Consider the following 21,333-nt stretch of genomic DNA (forward strand, 5'->3'; position numbering starts at 1 on the left):
AATTGTGTCATATTAATATATAGTTCTTGATGGCCAGCAAAAGGTAAGAATTGTTATCTATAAACCAAATCAAATGACTTGTTAGGGATGTAAGACAAACCTTTCTAGACCCCTCTGGCCTCTAATTATCCATTTGAGAAGGCCTGGGTCAGCACATGTAGGAATCCCATTCACCTATTATAAGAACACATAACACTGCTAACGTGGCCCTCCACCACACAACTATTGACGGAGGTTGGTACGAGTCCTCCAAGTCTTGCTTTGTCACTTGCAACAAGCCCAATTATGTGGCAACAAACACTGCCAAAGTTAGAGTAATGATACAACAATACCTGCATAATGCATATACTTGGTTGACATTTTTTTATTTTTCTTTATCTTGTGTCAAATTATATTCCTTCTGTCTTTATTTATAAGACATAGTCAACAAATTATTTTGTCCCTTATCATAAGATTTCATTTTATCTCTCTTTGCATTAATTATTTTTTAACTAAAATATATCTTTCTCTCTTCTATAGAGATTAGAAAAGATGAATAGATTTCTATTGAAATTAAGAATAAATTTGAAAAAGTATTATAATTATAGACAAATTTAATGTTAATAGCTAAATTAACTAAGTTTCTTATTAAACTTAAATTAGTCAATCATGTCTTATAATTATGACGGAGAGAGCATCATTTGCCATATTTATAGCACATTGGTATGTTTCCTTTTTTACCTTTGCATCAAAATGGAAGCGATCAAAGCCTTTCCAATTGTCAAGGTCATAAGCAGTGTAATGCTTACAACAACTTGAAACCTTAAGCCTATCCGCTTTAGCACTTGTTTCATCCTCCACTTTTTCTAAGCCACGGACATACATAACAACATATCTAGACACCACCAAGGGATCCTCCCCTGGAGTTTCTTGGCCACGCCCCTACCTAGGGTCACAGAACACATTCACATTAGGACTCCAAAATGTCAAGCCAGCCAAATCCACATTGTACATGGCTCTAGCCTCAGTTGACACAACCTGCCCCATCTTGTGCCACAAACTTGCATTGAAGCTTGCAGCTCTAATTGACTCAATGCACAAAACCTGGCAAAGATAGCTTTCAAAGGAGCATTTTACAGTTCATTTTGTCACCATGCCTTTAGTTGATGAATAAAACCTAGAATGATTTGTTGTGGATAGGATTCTTGTGCCCAATCAAATATGCAGTGGAATCTGTTGCAACTTTTGACTAGGATGTGTAAGTAAGAAAAAAATTATATATCTAGAAGTTTGAAAACAATTTAATCAATTAGACCATAATAATAAATTAAATTTGAAACAACAATCAAGTAATCAACCAACCAAGTAATGAATAAATGAATGGCAAATAAATAAATAGTTTTTAAGAAATCATGCATAACCAACTTGCAAAGGCCAAATATTGCAGCCTTTGAGCATGAACCGGTATCTCATTGGCAATATCATCATGAATGATTGGGAAAATTGGAGGCCAATTCTTATCATCAACTGGAACACCAACTGATAAAAACATATGTTATTGACCCAACAAAAAATATAAAGATTCAATGCAAAAAACTTAATTGAAGTAGCATTGAATGGTTTCATCATTCACCTTTAGAAACAACCTCTTATCTTCTTTTTATTTCCTACACATGATTTTTAAAGAGTCACAAAATCAACAAAAAAAACCAAGGATACAATTAACGGTGGCATAAAAAAGAACTTATACATTCAAGCAGTTAAGAAAATATAGGTATATAATTATTGATGATGACAATAAAATCAACAAAAAGAATTCTTAAATTGTAAAATATAGGTATTCACCGCAATCCAAGACTTCTACTCAAACAAAAAATCAGGGTAACCATGAAGCACCAAATTGTGCTCATCATACTTAGACATAAGAAGCTCAAACACCATATCAGCAATAAAAGCGTCACTATCCATCCACCAAATCCTTTCCACCTCAGGATGTGACAACATCAACCTCTGAATCATAGGTAACTTAGCCCAATACCCTACAACTTCCACATCCAAATGAGGCAAATTATACACAATTTCAATCTCGTGTAATCTACAATAATCAATCTTATTCTTAATCGACTTGAAAAGGTAATGGTTTTCAATAGGTTTGTCACAGGGCTTGGGAGGGGAATCGATAAGGAGCGAGATGCGAGGTTTACCTCTGACGAAATTAGGGAACTCAGGGTTTTGGTGAAGCAAATTTTGTGTTGCGTGCCAACTAGCGAAGGTGTTGTTAGGATGAAGGTGTCGTTAGGGTGGAACAATTGCTGGTCGTCGGGATCAAAAAGGTCAACGTCGGATCGGATCTCAGTGAGGATGTGCTTGGTCTCCTCGATGAGATTCTAGTTGACAACGTCATTGTCGGAGGAGCCAAGGTTGACACAAATGGTGCCGCGGAGGACGAGGATGGTAACGAAGCCGTAGATAATGGTGATCTTGATGTTGTTGAAAGTCTTCTGGATCTGCCGGTCATAGGGAAACACGTTTTCGTCGTGGCTTTGCGCGTTGTAGGTTGGCAAGCCCACGCTAGTGCTGCCCTCACAATGGAGCCCAACGAATCCCCAACGCCGATGATATCGTCAGGTGGAGTCCCGAAGCTTTCACATCCTGTGCGACCTGAACTTCAAAGGTATCCTTTGGTTGTTCTTACGAAAGTAGTCAAGGTCTAGCTAGGTTTATGGATGAACCGGCGAAAAGTTTCTCATCCAATAATGACGATTTTCATGAAACCATCTTAGAAAAATATCATTTTAAGACGATTTTCAAAAAATCATCTTAGAAAACTATCATTCTAAGATGATTTTTGTAAAACCATCTTCAATGAAAATCTTATATTTATAAAATTGTCACTGCTTTATATACTAAGATGATTTTATGAGAACTGACGTCGAAAATGCGTTGTAAAAAAGTGTTTTTTCAGTCGTGTTCTTTACTTGATCCAAATCGACTATAGGATCAAAAGTAGAGGTATTGGTACTCCTTGTGTAAACTATCAAAATTATAATCTCAAAATAATTGCTTCTTTTTTTTAATAATGTTTCCCATAGTACATACACTTCACATTGATCTCCATAAATAATAAAATAATCTTGAAGCAAATTCAAGTTGGCTAGCTAGTTCTTGTTCTTCTTTTTTCTGATTAATGTTATGGGAGGGGTGTTTGGATTTTTACTTTTTTGGGGGTACTTGGGAGACACCTAGTTGGGGTTTCCTTCCCTTACTCATTCTCATTGCCCTTAATTTATTAAAAAAAATCAAGTTGGCTACCGCAAAGTCCAAAATATGTAAATACTAAATAACCTCCAAAATTTTTAAATAGAGTGCCAACAAAAATAGTATCAAAACACACATGAGAAGCCGATGGTACCCCACACCTTACGTTGGTTAGCAGCCAATCATGACCAAAAAAAAGGATTTTTACAAGGGAGGGTACATCCCTTGTGGATCTTTGCTTGTAAAAGGATTTTTACAAGGTTGAAAAGAAATCTCAAGGACCGCAGGTCACTTGGGGACTGGATGTAGGCACGGGTTGTTGCCGAACCAGTATAAAAACTCTTGTGTGTTTGTCTCCTTCTTCCCTACTCTTTTAATTTCCGTTGTGCACTTTAATTACCGCTTTTACTTTTGGTTAAGTTTATATTTATGTTCTTTACTTTCTTAACAACATAGTAAAAGCATAGGAAGGGTAATTTTAATTAGTAAAGGTTTAGGAATAATTAATTCAACTCCCCCCTTCTTAATTATTCTGAGGCCACTTGATCCAACATGATCTCATCATTCACCTTTAGAAACAACCTCTTATCTTCTTTTTATTTCCTACACATGATTTTTAAAGAGTCACGAAATCAACAAAAAACCAAGGATACAATTAACGGTAGCATAAGAAAGAACTTATACATTCAAGCAGTTAAGAAAATATAGGTATATCATTGTTGATGATGACAATAAAATCAACTAAAAGAATGCTTAAATTGTAAAATATAGGTATTCACCGCAATCCAAGACTTATGCTCAAACAACAAATCAGGGTAACCATGAAGCACCAAATTATGCTCGTCATACTTAGACATAAGAAGCTCAAACACCATATCAATAATAAAAACGTCACTATCCATCCACCAAATCTTTTCCACCTCAGGATGTGACAACATCAACCTCTGAATCATAGGTAACTTAGCCCAATACCCTACAACTTCCACATCCAAATGAGCCAAATTATACACAATTTCAATTTCGTGTAATCTACAGTAATCAATCTTATTCTTAATCGACTTGAAAAGGTAATGGTTTTCAATAGGGTTATCAGAGGGCTTGGGAGGGGAACCAATAAGGAGCAAGATGCGAGGTTTACCTCTGACGAAATTAGGGTACTTAGGGTTTTGGTGAAGCCAATTTTTGTTCTCTTTTACAAGCAAAAAGTCTCTCATCCAATAACGACGATTTTCATGAAACCGTCTTAGAAAAATATCATTTTAAGACGGTTTTTAAAAAATCATCTTAAAAAACTATCATTCTAAGATGATTTTTGTAAAACCATCTTCATTAAAAATCTTATATTTATAAAATTGTCATCATTTTATATACTAAGACGATTGTATGAGGACTGACGTCAAAAATACGTCGTAAAAAAGTGTTTTTTCAGTAATGTTCTTTACTTGATCCAAACCGACTATAGGATCAAAAGTAGAGGTATTGGTACTCCTTGTGTAAACTATCAAAATTATAATCTCAAAATAATTTCTTTTTTTTTAATAATGTCTCGCATAGTATATACACTTCACAATGATCTCCAGAAATAATAAAATAATCTTGAAGCAAATTCAAGTTGGCTAGCTAGTTCTTGTTCTTCTTTTTTCTAATTAATGATAAGGGAGGGGTGTTTGGGCTTTTACTTTTTTGGGGGTACTTGGGAGACACCTTGTTGGGGTTTCCTTCCCTTACTCATTCTCATTGCCCTTAATTTATTAAAAAAATTCAAGTTGGCTACCGCAAAGTCCAAAATATGTAAATACTAAATAGCCTCCAAAATCTGTAAATAGAGTGCCAACAAAAATAGTATCAAAACACACATGAGAAGCCGATGGTATCCCACACCTTACGTTGGTTAGCAGCCAATCATGACCAAAATCAGCATATTCACCACATTACTTTCTTTTATTCTCTCAATTAATTAATTAATTAAAACTATACTATTATATCACTGTGTGTCCTTATTCAGCCGTACCTTAGATTCCACTCAACCCCTTCACTCACTCACTTTTCCTTCAAAAGTGATTGATTCTAGTGACGTTATAAGGAACACTGTCCATGTCAGTGTCTTCATGTCTGCCACACTGTTCCGCCACCCTATGACTCTGCCATCTACGGCCATGAGGGGTGGTTGGTTGGGGTTGGTGGAAACTTTGTCATATCAAAAGGGTTATTACTTATTGGCATTGCATGCTATGCTACCCCAAAATTCTGCTTCTGATCTTTTTTAGTGTTATATTCTTCAATTCCGATTGAATTGAAATTGTCAAATTGAATGCAAACTGGTAAAAAGTGAGTAGAAGAGGCAGTGTGAAGGAAAAGAAGTGAATAATTTTCCAAATTTGTTTCAATTTGGTGTCTGCAAATGCAATCAGCACAACTTTTATCTTTACACTTTACTTTCATTCCTTATTATCCCCAAATTCTCACTCTGCTATCACATTAAATTTCACACTTGTTTTTTGTTCACTTCTGAGCAGAATATGAATCGGCATTTCATCTGGTGAAGTTAAATCGTTTTGAATTAGAATAATTCTAAAAAAATTTTAAGATTTTAATTGAAATATATTGATAAAGTAATTTTATTGTAATTTAATTATATGATATTATATATAATAAATTTTTTATTATATAATCATTTTTTTAAAATTATACCTAGGATATTTTCTGATTAATTAATAGCATAAATTTTTACACTAACAATATATTAAAAAAATTTATATTTAGATGGTTTTTACTAATATTTTATTTATTAAATAATTTTTTTGAAACAGTCTAATATTTTAATAAATTAAATATACATTATAAATAATATTTTATGTAAAATTCAAAAAATGAGAATATATTTTTTTAGGGTCTCGAAAATATATTATTAGCATATACAACATTGGTCAAATGTTATAGATTTGATGTTGTAATTACCACTACGTACCGTTTCATATAATTTGTTTTTTAAAGCAACAAACATTTTTTAAGAAAAATTGTTAATTACGCAAATTAAAATAATAAAATAATTTTCTTTAACAAAAGTATCTTTACTAAAAAAAGTAAAAATGTCATTATGAATTCATTTCCGTATTTGGTAAGATACCAAAAAAATAAAAATAACAAGTAATTTTCTAAATTGATAAATGTATTGAAAGATTAAAAAAGAAAAGAAAATACTGTATTTTGTTGAAAAGAAAGAAAGTGGGAGAGAAAAAAAATACTTCTTTGGTACAGAAAAATATAAAATTTGAATTAAAAAATTAATGAAATAGAAAATTTAATTTTTGTTTGTATAAATCAAATTTTTATTATTTAATTTCTCTTATATATATATATATATATATTGGGCTGAGCTGAATATTGTGGGGATCGTAATTTATTGTGCTAGGCCTGCTACGCCAGCTGCTCCCACCTGTTTACATTAACTTGTTCGTCGCTAGCTGTTGCCAGGGTTTGTTGATTCTCATCTTGCGTTTCCTTTGTTTTCTGGTTTTTCTTATTCTGAATTTTGTATTTTGGAAATACATAAGCAATATTTTTTACTAGTAAACCATATATTTAATTGTACTTTTTTTCCAAAATTCTATAATATTACAAATTTTGCCTCCTATTTTGTTTTTTTATTTTTATTTTGCACACACATAATAAAACTACTACAAAATTAATTTAATGCCATTAACTACTTCTTTGAACATATGAAATTTACACACTGGACCCTTTGCGTAAGGAGTCAATGAACAAATAAATATTCAAAAATAGAATATTGTCCTATTAAAAACAACTAATACAAAAGATAATAGCAAAAAAAAAAAAACCTAGCAAAATAAATCCTATGGTTTAAAATCTTTTTATTTAAATTATTATTTTTTTAATTTATATTAAACTTAAATTAAATTTATACATTATATCTAAGGCTTCAATATTTGTTTGTATCTATAAATATCTTTTTTTTAGTCTATTTTTTTTCATTTTTGTTCTTTTCATTTTTTAGGCTTCAATATTTGTTTGGATTTCTGGTTCAAACCTATGTTTGAGTCAACTTCCGATTTCGAGAAATATTCAGATCCTTTTTTTTATGCAAAATGGAATTTGTGTACCATTAATTAAATTTACCTTAAAATTCGTACATCATTTTTTGAACGGACATTCAAACATATCTTAAGGAGCTTTAATAGAATTTTGAGAATCCGATACTACTAATCCATCGCAATTAAGCTTAAAATGTCCAAAGGGAGGATTTACCCACCGAACATCAGAATTAATTAACTCCTTCGAAGCACCATGGATCAATTTCGAATTGAGCTGATTGCTAATAACAATATTAATATCATTAACAGCACGTTTAAGTTACTTGGGCCACTATGCCAACAGGATTACAATCTTCAAAAGCACGTTTATTTCTGCTATGCCAAAGAACATCTAGCACCACTGTAAACTATTTAATCTGCACTATTTGTCCCTCTATTTTAAAATATTTGAAACAGAGATATCTGATTCATTTATTTTAGAAAATATATAATTTTAGTTTAATTTTCAATTTAATTTACTTATATTTTATTTCTTTATTTTGATCCAATTGAATCATAAACTTTTTTTTAAGAACTAAACTAAATCTATTAAAATATTTTTATAAGAATTTTGTTTAAATGTAGTTATTATAATTACAAATTGTTAATCAGGAATTTTCGTGAGTTGGATCAGTTTGTCTTTAGGTTAAAATCATAGCCGAATTAATTGGGTTGGGCTGATTTGAGTTTTGAAATATTTTTTTACCATTTAAGTTTTTTTTTTCTATAATTATCACTTTATATATATATATATATATATATATATATATATATATATATATATATATATATATATATCATTAATTTTTTTTCATCTAAAATATAATAAAAAGCAAATTATCAATTTAGCCACTGAATTTATATTTTACTATCATTTTAGTTCTTAAAATTAAGAACTCAAATAAGTTCTTGATTTTTTATTTCATTTAAGTCTAATATTAATCCATTTCTCTCATTTTGGTCCCTAATAATCTGGGGACCTAAGTGATTATATAATATAAGTTTATAAAATAAAATGATAAAATGAATCAATTTCAAGGATTTAAATGAAACTATAAAAAATTATAGAAACTCATGTGAGTTTTTCTTAATTTTAAAAATTAAAATAACAGCAGAACACAAATTTTGAACTAATTTGGTCATTTACTCTATAAAATATTACATTAAAAACATGACGACCAAATTAAAAGACTTGATAACAATAGATTAGATCAATATGAGTGGGAAAAAAAAAAGACAAGAAAAAAAATCAAGTTTAAAGTTTAAAATGCATGTATTCTTTAAAAGTTACAAATAGATTGAGTCCAGTTAAAGTTGAAAACAGATAGTATATATATATACTAAAATTAAAGTGATAATATCTGTTTTGGTTTGAATTTATAGTAAAAAGAACCAATTTAGTTGATTTAGTGTGGAGATTCATCAACTTCCAATTAACAACTAGGAAGTGCAAGTTTATTACGATGATATCTATCTATGCTGATATTTGGGCCAAAACAACTAGGAAATGATAGATGATATGCATTTAATTCAGTTGAATATTTAAAGCAACCGTGGGAGACAAGTGTTGTGTCAAAGTCTATTTACCAGCTAGTATAAGGTAGAAAATTTCCAATTGGAGGCTTAATTTGGTTTTCGGCATCATAAACAATTTTCCTGACTATGATAATTTGGTTTTCTCTTGTACATCTGTAGGTTAATTTGTTTTTCCTTTAAAATGTCGTCATAACGAAAGGATGGAGAAAGGATTTTAACGACAACTCAAAAGAAAGAAAACCTCCTTAGTCATTGATGAATGAGAATTGTTTGAAAAGGTCCACGACATTATTAGTAAATTTGGGAAAGCCTTTTGTTAGGCAGCTTGTGACGTGTGAGGTGGAAGAAAATGTCGATTTTCTTTGAATTGCTATATTACAAGTTTTCACATTTATTATCTTGATGTTATTATATGGTGAAATTAAACGGACTCTTGGTGATATATGCTGATTCGGTACTTATGGTGCCAGTAATATACACATATATATATATATATATATATATATATATATATATATATATATATATATATTTCGTTGATAAAAAAATTGTGTTGGTGTTATGCATATAGAATAAAATGATGTAACAAGATAACTCGTTTAACGTGTTAGGAAAAAGCAAAAATAATATCAATGTAATGTTAGAGACCTAATAACCCATGGGTTTAAGAACAAAATTAGGATCGTGTAAGTCATTAGGCCACTGAGGCAACCGTTTTAGGCCTCCAATTTTTTAGGACCTCAATATTTTTATGTATTTTTCAAAGAAATATTTGTCATTAATTTTAATTATTATATGATAAATTAAATTATAGTATGATGATATATTATTTGATCTTATTTTTATTAATAAGACCACAAATATTAAATATAGGTGTAAGTATTATTATAAATAAGTTAAGTACATTTTTCTTATTTATTTAAAAAAATTAAGCAAATTATTTTATATCTATTTTTCATCCTACCTCTTTCCTCCTCAATTTTTGGATCTAACAAATGATCCTAGTAAATGATTTTGAAGCTAAAAATGCTAGAATATTAATATAAAAATTGATATTTTATATAATATACTAAGTCTCTTTAAAATTCTTCTAAAAAAAAAGACTTTTTTAACATTTTCGCCTTAAGCCCCAAAATGTCTATACACGACCCTGAACAAAACTAGGATCGGTTAAAAAGGAAAGAGTACATTTCTACCTTTAATGGATCATACCTATCCAAGAAAAAGAAATAAGATTTTCTAAAGATTTTTATGGAGTTAAATTTCTTATGAGTTACTATTGAGGAATCTAGTATCATTAAGAATCTAAAGTCTCATGATTGACCATACAAAGTCATTGTCATTAATTGTAAGGGCAAATTATTGACTTCATGTGAGCTTGAGAAGTATTTTGCTCCTTCGTTCGTTATAATGGTTCATCTAATATTTCACTTAGTGAATGAGATAGATGTATCTAATTAAATGTTATATAAAGATGTTAAAATGATATCTTATATATGAACGCATAAAAACTTACATTATTAATTTATCTTTAATTCTTTACACTCTCATATTTTCTTATGTTTATTAAATGATGTGACATTTAATATGCATGGTGATAAAAGGATAGTTTAAAAATTAATGATATAATAAAAAATTACCACTATAAAATAAACTCTTGGCATATAATTTCAAATGTAGTATATGTTAAAATTATTAATATATTCTCGTATGAATTGAATTCAAATTCTTCAAGTATGATGTGAAATTTAAGTATAATAGATAAGAATATTATATTTAAAAAGAATAACCTTCTAGAAATAAATAATAAAAATTTTCAACAAAGATGATGTATTGACAAAAAAAAATAGTAAATATTTTACACTAATAAAAGTGTGACAAAAGAAATTGCTAAAACCCACCTTTCGAAACGTTCACCATCTGTTGACAACAACATTTGACATATCGATCCTTGATATTAGCAAGAAAAGAAGTACCAAAACCAAGTGAAGAAGTTGTTAATCTTGTGTTGTCTAAAGCCACAATATTATAGAAAATAGGAACATAGTGGGGGACCACTTTCCCCTAAGGATCGGGTATTATTGGTCTTGTCTCCAAGCAACCCTTTGGGGTTCAAGCCTATGAAAACAAAGCATAGAATTCGACAAAAGGCTATTTGTCTCTGACATGAGCTACCTCAATGGGAGACAACAGCCTAACATAGTTGACATCAAAATGAAAGAGCACAATAAAATTTAGAGCACTTGTGCAATCCCAATCAGCAACAAATTGCTTGCATTTTCATTGACAACACAAGGCCCTTTCGTGTCTCTGAATACACACAAAACCGCACTGTCCATTGACACTACACAGTTGTTTAGAGGGCAATTACTGACTTTGACCTAACAGAACAAAGGGGACAGTGATAGAAACAATTTTAATTAGCCCTTTCAAATGGGGTCCTCGGTTTTAAATTTTTAATATTATTGTTGCATTATTATTATTATTATTATTATTATTATTATTATTATTATTATTATTATTATTATTATTTTATGAGATTATGATTTTCATGCGGACACGTAGTTTGGTTAGTTACCACCATGCCACTATGTTTCTTTCTTACTCAATTTCTGAATTGTGGAAAGATGTCATGGCGTGCCAAATAAGAGTAACCATCCTCTCACGATCGATCAACAATATTTTTCAAAGCAGAAAGAAAAGTTGCGAAAGGAATTAAATGAAACTGAAATGCCAACCGTGGCATGGATTTGAGGATTTGTTTGGTTGACTATTAAGGTGTGGATGATTGAGTTCATACAGAATAATAATAGTAATTCATCCTAAAACTGACAGGGAATTATTTTAGTTTAGCAAGAGTTTTTATGTTTAGAGTTTTAGCTACGCAAATGCATGTGTTAAAATTTGAAGGAAGAATTTTATTATTCATAATGATTTTATTATATTTGAATAAAATTATCTCTAAGTAAAAGATACTTGTAGTCTTTTAAAAAAAAATGAAGTTTAACCTCGCTAACTCGTTAATGTGGAATGGAATTCTAAAATTGATTTTTCTGATTGTGAAGATTCTGGGGCTGTAAGAATGCTCAACCCCGTCCCCCTCCAATTTGTCGTACATGTTGAAATTTTTATGAAGAAAACTTGAAACGACTTAGAAATTTAGAATTGCCATGATTGCATGATTACTTAATATCAATATTCTTACGAACCCTTTTTCGAAATAATAATTTCATGAGTGCGTAGCATGTATGCAACAGGTAATGTCTGGCCCAAATTTCAGTTGTAGACTATACAAAAAATGTGCACTCGACAGATATATCATAAATGATAACTACATAAACTAATTAATCTTTCACAAATTAAATATTGTTTATTCAGACATTTTATGCTTTACAAAATTTAAAGTTTTTATCACAATTTGTGCCTAATTTACTTATACATGTATACTTTCTATATTTTTAAAAATATTTTTCTGTTTGAAATTAAACATATGGATATGAATACTTTCATAATTTATTTATTTTTTCAAAACTTGAATGATAGATGATCTCTTAGGTTAAATGGAAAAGGAGTGAGTAAGGGGAGAGGATCGCCAGATCTGAGGCTAAATGTCATGTGAACCACTGAACCTCTGTTTGGTTTGAGTCTGAAATCCTTTTATGACCGGCATTAATCCTGACCATAAATTAGTTAGATTACATAAAATATATAACTTATGCAATAATTCTTTTAACTATCATCATATTATGTTTTGTTATATGATCGAAAGATTATTTATACCTATTATTTGAAATGCGAATTTTTTAATGAGTGTCGAATTAAAAAGTTTCCTCGATGATATTCTTATTCATGAAACATGATCATACATATGAATATGAAAATCAAATAAAAGACTAATGTTTAATAGATTTAAATCTCTTATACTCAGATAACATATGATAGTAATTGTGAATATTCTTTTATGAGATACTAACATGTAATTTTTTGTACGTATCAAATTATTTAGTTTCTTTAGTTGTGGTTGGCTTCTTACAAACACATTGATTTATCAATAATATATATAATTTATATCAGAGTTATTTAATGTAATTGAGTCTATTCTCCCTAATTGAATAGGCTATTTGAAATTAAAAATTTTGAATTAATTTTCTCAGGTTTTTTTTCATTTTAAATATAATATTTCCAAAATTTATATTTATATACTTTTTAAATTTTACTGAAGTGTGTGTATTATTTTTTATAATTTTAAATAAATATTTTTAGACTTTTTAAATTTTACTAAATTTAAACGTACACGAAAAAAATTCCTGGCTTGGAAGTCAAAATTCCTTTTTTTCTCCTTCCAAAACTAGACTAGTACAAAAATAAAGTAAGAAAAAAAAACATTTTTCATATCATCATTCTACACAAGTCTTGGAAACTGGTGTAGAATGTAAAGTAGTGACGATTTTATAATTAACTAATATTGTAGCCCGTGCATTGCAGGGTCAAATTTAATTTGTAAATATTAACTTTGAAGGTCATTAATGTTTTATAGTTATGTTATTAAAATTAAGAATTAAAATAATTAATAGTTATCTAGGTTATGTTATTGAAATAAAGTATTTTATAATAGAAAAACAATATCAATTTTAAAGATCGAATTGATATTTTATTTATAATAATTATTTTTTAAAACATCTATAATAAATTTAATTGTAAACACATACTCCAAATCTCATTATTTTATAAAGATCATCCATCCCATAATTGCTCCAAGCAATATATGTTTAGTTTGAAAAATTCTTAAGTAACAAGTTATCAAAAAATAAATGTACTTTTTTAAGTGCTAGTATCCAAGGAAAAAAAATATTGTTATATAAAGTTGTCAATGATGCATTTTCTATCGAAGGTCTCTCTCTTTTCAAGAGCGTAAGAGAATAAATAATAACATTGAGAGTAGATAGTTCAAAAGACAAGATAAGGGAAGTTGTTTTGGAGAAAATGATGAGGAGCATGAGAAAAAAATGGGAATAGAGTGAGGGAAATTATGTCAAAAACTCAAAAGAGTAGTGAGACATCTTTGCAAACCAAGAGCATGAGCTACACTTACACGGTTTCTTGAGGACAGATAATTTAAATGAGAAAGAATTAATGTGGGAGAAAGTGGATCAATGAGAGCACAAATAAATTTAGTCATTTATATATATATATATATATATAAAAAGAGAGAGAAGGGGGAGAGGAGATATTGAGATGAACATTCTAGATTAGTTGATAAAAAATTGATTTAGAAAGTATTTTCTGCAATAATTTTGTAAAATATATCGAGTGTGAATGTGTTTTCAATTTTTTTTTTAATTTAGACAAGAAACTCTAGATTAGTTATCTTTTAACTAATGTGAAAACTTTTTACATCAACTATATATATAATCAATCTAAAATGTTAATATTCTCCGTAACTTTTGAAATATGTGTCAAAGATTTTCTAAATCGATTGTACTTTAAAATCTCCACATGTTTGATGCCTTGTCTACCAACAGACACATATAACATTACAATTTGAGGACAAATCCTTTATCTTGAGTGAGGGAAAAGAGTATAGATTGACTTTTTGAAACTTCCCGATAGGAAAATAGTGTAATTATCCTAAAGGGGAAAGCGAATTGGAATAATCTAGTAATAAGTGATCCTTATATGAGGAGCATGAATAATATATAAACCCAATTGTTATTTATTCTAATTACTTGAGGTATTGAATGCACCAATAAAGGATTCTTTGGAAAATAAAGGATAGTGATTGTTGTGCCAAGAACTGAGATTTGCTACACAATCCTTGATCTTGTGATGAAAAAACAAAAATAAGAAAGAAAGTAATCACACCCATGTTTGCTTCCAGTTCAAGTAAGAACAATGTGTTCTTCCTCTCACCCAATGAACAATGCTATCAAGCCTTTGATTTCACTTGAGATTTCAATCTCCCTCTCTCGATACAGTTACAAAATTCTCTCTTTTACAGAAATTGAAATCAATATTAACTACCACTAGAATTGGTTTAAGCTATATATAGATGCTTCAACACTCTAACTGTAAAAACAGAAAACAATTAACAAGTGATTGGTTAATTAGAAACTAACCAATTAACTTGTAACTAACTATTAGCAACTAACTAACTTGATACTTGGACCAATTACAACAATTCTCCACCTTTGTTTAATATCAAGTTACATACACTAGTGGTTACAACATCAAACATTTACATCAAAAAAACATCAAACACTTATAGTCCTGTTCTCCTTCTTTGGCTCCACCATAAACCAACACTCTACTTAGAGAACCTTTTATATATCTGAGTATCCGCTTTAGGGCCTGCCATTGTGCTCTTCTAGGATTGGACATGAACCTGCTCACTAGACTCACAACATGAGCTATGTCAGGCCTTAAAGACTCTACTAAATTTTCATATGGAACATTATCCATATAGTTCACTTCTTCAGCTGTCTTAGGGGATTGATATGCACTCAACTTGAACTGTTGACACAATGCAGTGATGACTGATTTCAAGTTTGTTATTCCAAACTTCTCCAGCACCTTCTTCAGATATGATTCTTAAGACAAATGAGAGTTCCTTTTCTTTTGTTTCTCTTAATTCCCATGCTCGAGATTTTACTTGTTGCCCCTAAGTCTTTCATCTCAAATTCTCTATTCAATTCACCTTTGACCTTGTTAATTTGAAGCTTGAAATTGCTCGCAATCAGAATGTCATCAACATACAACAATAAAATCACAAATGTTCCCTTAGCTGGTAATCTAAAATACACGCAATGATCATATTGACTTCTTTTGAACTAGATGTGAGACATGAATTCATCAAACCTTTTGTTCCATTGCGTAGGAGATTATTTTAGGCCATAAAGTGACTTCTTCAATCTACAAACATAATTCTCTTTGCCTTTCACTACAAACCCTTCAAGTTGCTTCATCAAAATAGTTTCCTTAAGCTCTCCATACAAGAAAGAAGTTTTGACATCCATCTGCTCAAATTCTATATCAAGTTTTGTTACTACGGCCAATAGCAATCTTATTGATCTATGTTTTACAACAGGTGAGGAAACCTCATTGTAGTTGATTCCTTTCTTCTGAGTGAAACCTCAAGCAACCAAGCTAGCCTTTAATCTTTCAATTTCAACACCAAGAATTCCTTCCTTCCTTTTATAGATCCATTTGCAGCTAACCAACTTTGAGCCATGAGGTTTTCTAATCAACTCCCAAGTGTTATTGTCATGAAGAGACTTAATCTCTTCATTCAAGGTTGTCAACCATTTTCCTTTTTCTTTGCTAGCATGTGCCTCTTCATATGATTTTGGTTTTTCTTCCAAGACCTTACTTGCAGAAATGAGTGCAAAAGCTATCAAATCAGCATATCCATACCTCTTAGGAACTTTAGTTTCTATTCTGACTCTATCACTAGCTAATTGATAATTGTCTAGCTCTGATGTTTGTTGCTCAGATTCTTCATCATCTTCATCAGATAGCAAGTAATTTTCTACAACTTGATCATGCTTTCTTATCTAATCCACCTTAAAGTTCACTCTCTCAGATTCAGTCTCATATATCACTTGTGCTTGGTTGTGAGATCAAATTTGTCTTAATAAGCCATGATATTCTCATTGAACACAACATCACAACTTATAAGGCATTTCTTATGCCAGGTTCTAAACACCATAGTTTGTAGCCTTTCACACCTTCTAGATAACCCAAGAACATACACTTTATTGGTGTAGGATTCAACTTATCCTACCTAATATGAGCATAGGCAACGCAACCAAACACTTGAAGCTGATCTAACTTTGGAGGATGGCTTGACCAAATCTCTTCTAGTGTCTTCATGTCAAAAGTTGTGGAATAACATCTAGTAATCAGATAGGTTGCAATCACAACAGTTTCTGCCCAAAATGTCTTAGGCAGATGTGCACTCAACAACTAGCAATTTTGAATTTTCTCCTTTGAACATATACCCTATCTTATCTAATTCACCAAGTGAAATTAAGTTTCTCTTAAGATTAGGTACATACCTTACTTCTGTAAGCAGCCTTTCATTGCCATCATGGAGTTTGAATCGAATTGATCCAATACCAGCAATCTTACTAGACTTATTGGCACCAAGGAACACAAATCCTTCAGTTTGTTCACAGAAATCTTCAAACCAAGATCTGTTTCAGGTCATATACCAGGAACATCTAGAGTCCATGATCCATTACGTTTCTAGACTGCTATTACACACCATCAAAACTTCTTATGTCTCATAGTTATCATGAACATTGGCAACATCTCTTAGGTCTTTTTGCCTGTCATTCCCACCATTGATATTCTGTCTTTCAGGACAATACTTTTTGGTGTGGCCTTCCTTTTTGCAGTAGTAGCATATGATATTAGGAACATTCCCTCCATCATTTTTTTGTTAAGATTTGGTCTTCTTCTTATCACCTTTATTCTCTTTCTTGTGAGATTTTCCCTTCACTACTAACCCTTCACGCATAAAGGAAGCCTTCAAATCTTTCCTCTCATTTAACTCCTTGGAGTTCAATGTTGCCTGCACTTCTTCAAGAGACAATGAGTCTCTTCCAAACATTAGTGATTCCTTGAAGTACACATGGGATCTTGGTAAAGAACACAACAGTAGCAAAGCTTGGTCCTCATCATCGATAATAACACCAATATTTTTCTGATCAAGAATTAGTTCATTAAACATATCCAATTGTTCAACTATTAATTTATCCTCTTGCATCTTAAATGAATAAAGGGCTTGCTTTAGATATAATTGATTTACCAAAGATTTAGTCATGTACAAATATTTGAGCTTTGTCCAAACTAGACATGACAATGGGGCGGGGCGAGGACGGGTATTATCTCCCCAATCCCCGACCCTGACTCCCCCAACATGTTTCCATACCCGTACCCGATACCCGACAGATTAAAATTTATTATCTCATTCCCATACCCATTGGGTATCGGGTATTCCCGACCTCGTCCCGTACCAGATTCAAATTAGAAAAATGTTTTTTTTTGTAAAGAAAATATTAAAAATTTGATTTTAGAAAAAAATAAATTGATTGTTAAACATTTATTTTTAACTACTTATATGTTAATAAATTTATTATAGCATTTGTGTCTACAAAAATCGTTAAGAAAAGAATATTAAATTATGTAAAAAATTTAAAATAAAATTAACTAGTAAAAAAAATTTTAATTGTTCAAGGCGGATCCGGGTTCGGGGTCAGAACGGATGTAGTAATCTCATACCCATACTCGTATCCGACTTTTGGTTATCGAGAAAAATCCGAACCCAAACCCATATCCGATCAACTTAGGTATTACCCGTCAAAGTCGGGATCCAAACTCATACAACAGTCTTCTCTTTTGAGACTTGTGTAACCATTTCATCTCCAAGACTCAAGATAATCACACTATGGGCTTTCTCCAACAACACTTTCTTATCTTTCTCAACCATTGAATTTTTTAGCTTTGCTTCTCCTTCAAGCAGACCCTGTTGTACCAAGAGAGAGACACACACACATGTGCTCTTCCTCTCACCGAATGAACAATGCTATCAAGCCTTTGCTTTCACTTGAGAGTTCAATCTCCCTCTCTCAATACAGTTACAAAATTCTCTCTTTTACAAAAGCTGAAATCAACACTAACTACCACTTAAACATATCCAATTGTTCAACTATTAATTTATCCTCTTGCATCTTAAATGAATAAAGGGCTTGCTTTAGATATAATTGATTTACCAAAGATTTATTCATGTACAAATAGTTGAGCTTTGTCCAAACTAGACATGACAATGGGGCGGGGCGAGGACGGGTATTGTCTCCCCAATCCCCGACCCTGACTCCCCCAACATGTTCTCATACCCGTACCTGATACCCGACAGGTTAAAATTTATTATCTCATCCCCGTACCCATTGGGTATCGGGTATTCCAGACCTCGTCCCGTACCAAATTCAAATTAGAAAAATATTTTTTTTGTAAAGAAAATATTAAAAATTTGATTTTAGAAAAAAATAAATTGATTGTTAAACATTTATTTTTAACTACTTATATGTTAATAAATTTACTATAGCGCACGTGTCTACAAAAATCGTTAAGAAAAGAATATTAAATTATGTAAAAAATTTAAAATAAAATTAACTAGTATTAAAAAAATTTAATTGTTCAAGGCGGGTCCGGGTTCGGGGTCGGAACGGATGTAGTAATCTCATACCCGTACCCGTATCTGACTTTTGGTTATCGAGAAAAATCCAAACCTAAACTCATACCCAGTCAACTTAGGTATTACTCGTCAAAGTCGGGACGATTTCAAACGGGTACTCACGAGTACGGATTTTCTTGCCATGTCTAATCCAAACTCCTACAACAGTCTTCTCTTTTGAGACTTGTGTAACCACTTCATCTCCAAGACTCAGATAATCACACTATGGGCTTTCTCCAACAACACTTTCTTATCTTCCTCAACCATTGAATTTTTTAGCTTTGCTTCTCCTTCAAGCAGACCCTATTGTACCAAGAGAGACACACACACACATGTGCTCTTCCTCTCACCGAATGAACAATGCTATCAAGCCTTTGCTTTCACTTGAGAGTTCAATCTCCCTCTCTCAATACAGTTACAAAATTCTCTCTTTTACAAAAACTGAAATCAACACTAACTACCACTTAAATTGGTTTAAGTTATATATACATGCTTCAACACTCTAATTGTAAAAATAGAAAACAGTTAACAAGTGATTGGTTAATTAGAAATAAACCAACTAACTTGTAACTAACTCTTAATAACTAACTAACTTGATACTTGGACCAATTACAACAGTGATCCTTTTGAAAATCCAAAATCTAAAGATTGAGGCTGATGCATATGTGAGGAAAATAATCAATAGAGAAAGAAAAATCCATCCTCAATCCTTCTTTTAACACTTAGGAGTTAGAAGTTGAGCGCGAGGAAAGTCTTATCCACAATTTTAAATGAAAGAATGAAGTAAGGAATTCTTTTTATGATTTTAACTCTTGCACTCCACTTTTTACTTTTATTTTTATTACGTTAAAAGTAGTTGCATTAATTTCACCTACTCAAATTTTCATTATTTTTTTTTATCTCTATTTGGCCGTATCATATAGTGTGGGTTCACGTGAAACAAATAGCATTGCGGATAGTTTAGCTGCCTAGGGTGCCTTGCATATGCTTGTAGATAGTAGATGAAATAATCTCCAAACTTTGTTTTGGAGTTCTTAGTGATTGACAATTCCAATATGTAATTTGTTTTTATTTCTCAAAACACACACACAAAAAAAAAAAGATAACTCATTATCCGCGTTGAATTGATTCACCATTAAATATGACTTGAGCATAATTATTTCCCACAAAAGATATTTATGACCTATATAAAAAAATATATTTTGATCTATACCAAATAAGTATTTTGATTGATTAAAATCAAATTTGTCACTTAAGAGCCAAAGACAATAGATATAATGTTTGCTATAATATAAAAAAATGTTAGTTAAAAATAATTAATAAAGTTAATACAACACATATTTCATAAAGAAAAAAATCTCTTGTTTAAGTAGTAATTAAAAATTTTCCTTTTTTTAGGAAGAATGTCCCGTTACTTTAAGTCGGTTTAAATAATTAACTTATGAAACATGGATTACAAAAATATCATTCTTTAATTAAGGAAATTAAATTATTTTATAAAGCTCTTTGCCCTTTTTAATTTCCTTTTTTTTTCACTGCTTCCTTATTTTTTTTCTCCCACTTATAATGCCTATTATCATTATTTTCTTGCCTAAAAAATAAAGCCATTTCCCACTACTCGTGTGCTATTTAATTTATGCCGGTGATCCATTATGATAATGTGGCAATCAATATGGTTGTGTGGGAGCAAATGACAAGTGTCACCTTTATGTGCAATCAAAGTGAAGGCTTTGTGGGCCCACGAATATTTAGGGTTTGAATCCAGAGTTGGATGCGTTGCACGTATGGCTTGGGACCATCTCACTTCTTGCACGGTTTAATTTGGCACTGATAGAGCAGACTCATGAATGATAATAAAGATGTGAAAGGGACACTCGTACACGTATTTGGGATTTTCTTCAAGAAAAACTATACTATACTCGCATTAACATAACATCAAGTTTAACAAAAGTTCACTTGATACTTTTTTCTAACCCTATATAATTTGTTTAATTTGTATAATAACGTAAAATTGTCTCCTCGATAATATAAATCCTACTTTTTTTTATATGTAATTATAGAAGTTGAATAAGATTAACATAGTATATAACAGAAAAAGTATTAAATATACTTTAATTAAATCTCAAGAAATATGAATGTAATCTGTACCTTTGATTTTCTTATACTTATGACCACTCATATATCTTGCTTAAAGTTTGTCTACATAACAATCGGTTTTTTTAAGTAAAAAAAAAT

General features: G+C 30.8%; 1 pseudogene; it reads right to left on the minus strand.

The window, feature by feature from the left end:
• Nucleotides 1–921: 921 nt before the first annotated feature.
• LOC100797143 (probable xyloglucan 6-xylosyltransferase 3) lies at nt 922–15,877 on the minus strand (annotated as a pseudogene).
• Nucleotides 15,878–21,333: the final 5,456 nt, after the last annotated feature.

Source organism: Glycine max, chromosome 15, assembly GCF_000004515.6.
Source record: "Glycine max cultivar Williams 82 chromosome 15, Glycine_max_v4.0, whole genome shotgun sequence".
Lineage (NCBI taxonomy): Eukaryota > Viridiplantae > Streptophyta > Magnoliopsida > Fabales > Fabaceae > Glycine > Glycine max.